General features: G+C 51.6%; 1 pseudogene; it reads right to left on the bottom strand.

Annotated features, from left to right (window-relative positions):
• Positions 1-382: 382 nt before the first annotated feature.
• Positions 383-2500, bottom strand: part of LOC138860555 (uncharacterized) — a 2327-nt pseudogene continuing 209 nt past the window's right edge.

Genomic DNA, 2500 nt, shown 5'->3' with positions numbered 1-2500 from the left:
TTTACCTTCATCTGTACTTATTGTGGCATTATTATCCATAACCATATATAAATATATATATATATATATAGAAATATATATATATATATATATATATAGAAATATATATATATATAGAAATATATATATAGAAATATATATACATATATAAATATATATATACATATATAGATATATATACATATATAAATATGAAGAATAGAAAAAAACAATACCGTTTTGATACTATGGTAGAAAAACCCACAATGCACAAACTAGATTTATTGAGGAAAGCGAGATTCCATCTTCGGGTCTGAAGAGGCAAGGGAGAGTAAGCGGTATAAGAGGGAAAGGAGGAGAAGCATTCGGGAACCACGGGGCAGGTGAGTACAGGCGAAGGATCAGGCGGTCTATGTGACGGGTGGCCGGCATAAGGGAGGAGACGGAGGATGTGGGAAGCGAGGAGGCTGTCGGCAGGAGAGAAACCGCTGTTCAAGTTGAAACTGGGCAGCAGCTTAATCAGAGAAGATTCCACCAGTCTGCGGGCATGGACATCAGCGGAAGGGAAGAAAATGCGTGCTGCTTTCCAGTCCATCTGATGGCCAGTGTCCCACTGATGGCAGAAGAGGGCGTTGTTGCTATGTCTCCTGGATACAGCGTACTTATGCTGAGACAGACGCTTAGTAAGACTGGCGCCTGTTTCACCAAAATACTGCATATCACAGGAGGCACACGGAACAGCATAGGTGCCCACCTTCGAGGTAGCGGGAGGGCAGGTGTGAACCAGGTTACAACGGAGAGTATTCACCTGGCGAAAGGAGAGTCTGCAGTTGAGAGACTGCAGGGGCCGACGGAGGGAGTAGATCTCCTCAGTGTAAGGCAGCCTGAGGAAAGGCAGGTGAGGAGACTCATTGGGAGGGGAGTAATGGTAGAAGGTAAGCCGCGCCCTGGATAACGCGACGTCAAGGACATGGCGAGGATAGCCCAGTTTGGAGCACGAACGGCGAAGGAAGTCGATCTCTCCATCCAGGTACTGGGGGTCACAGATGCGGAGGGCACGAAGAAACAGCGAGGTGGCAACCCCTCTTTTCACATGCAGTGGATGGTACGAGAAGAAGTGTATGTATATACCACTGTGCATAGGTTTCCTGTATATAGAAAAGGGGAAATGATCACCAGAGCTATGGTCAAGACTGTCCAAGAAAGGGAGCTTGTCGTCAACCTCCCATTCCACCTTGAAGCGGATGGAAGGAGAGAGAGAATTCAGCTGCAACAGGAAATCAGGAAACAGGGCAGGGTCATGGGGCCAGAGAGCGAAGACGTCATCGACATATCTCAGCCACATGGAAGGACGAGGGGAGGTGGAAGGGAGGAGCTCCGACTCGAAGAACTCCATGTACAGGTTAGCCAGAACAGGGGAGAGAGGAGAGCCCATGGCAACACCGAACGTCTGTGAGTAAAAACGATCCTCAAAGGAGAAGGAATTCGACTCCACACACAGACGAATCAGCTGGAGGAAGATTTCGGTGGGAAGAGGAAGACGAGGATCCTCGGCAGGAGCTTCCTCTGAAGGAAAGCGAGGACGTCATCAAGCGGGACCTTGGTGAACAGGGAGTCGACATCCAGGCTCAGCATGGACGCCGGCGAGACACCGCGGACACGGGAGATGAAGTCCTGTGAATGGCGAAGGTGAGCAGGAGAGAAGGTGCCGAGAAGGGGAGTGAGAGACTTAGCCAGCCAAGCCGCCAGAGGATGCGTCACCGATCCCCGGGTAGAGATGATGGGGCGTAGATGCACGGCCGGCTTATGGGTTTTAAGAAGCCCATAGAAATGAGGGAGGCGAGGGTTAACGACCTTGAACCTCTGGTAAAAGTTCGCCTCCGGGAAACAGGCTGCAAGCTCTCTCATACAACGGTGGGAAATGGCAGCAATGCGTTCCCGAGGGTCACTGGTCAGGGGGCATAGGTGGAGGCGTCACCTAACAGGTCCTGGGCCTTCTGCAGGTAGGAAGCTTGGTCGAGGACCACCACCGAGTTGCCTTTGTCAGAAGGCAAAATGGTGACATCCTCCCTGCGTAGGCTGTGAAGGGCCTCACGGTAACGCCTGGGGATGGAAGGGTTAGGGTGAAGGAGGGACTCGAGGGCCGGAAGGAAGGCCTCACGAAGGAGGGAGATATCAGGCAAGGAGTTCCTATGAGCGGAGATGAACCGGTCAAAGGAAGAAATGATGTCAATAGAGGTAAGGGGAAGAGGGCGGAGAGCAAAGGAAAGACCGAAGCCAAGGAGGTGTAGTTGGTGAGGGGTCAAGGACAGGGAGGAAAGGTTGGTAACCGCGTTGGTGAGGGAGAAGCGGGACCAGGGACTACGGGAGGTGAGGTTAGAGTTTCTGGGAGAGGGAGCGGGCATGGGTAGTGGAGAGGAACCGGGAAGGATCGTGGGCCACGTCGGCTAAGAGCTGGAAGACATGGCCGGGGAGTCGTTCCTTCAGGAGGTCAGAACGAACCCGCGAGCGATAGTAGGAA

The sequence above is a fragment of the Penaeus vannamei genome, chromosome 41, assembly GCF_042767895.1.
Source record: "Penaeus vannamei isolate JL-2024 chromosome 41, ASM4276789v1, whole genome shotgun sequence".
Classification (NCBI taxonomy): domain Eukaryota; kingdom Metazoa; phylum Arthropoda; class Malacostraca; order Decapoda; family Penaeidae; genus Penaeus; species Penaeus vannamei.
This window is presented reverse-complemented; position numbering and strand designations above follow the sequence as displayed.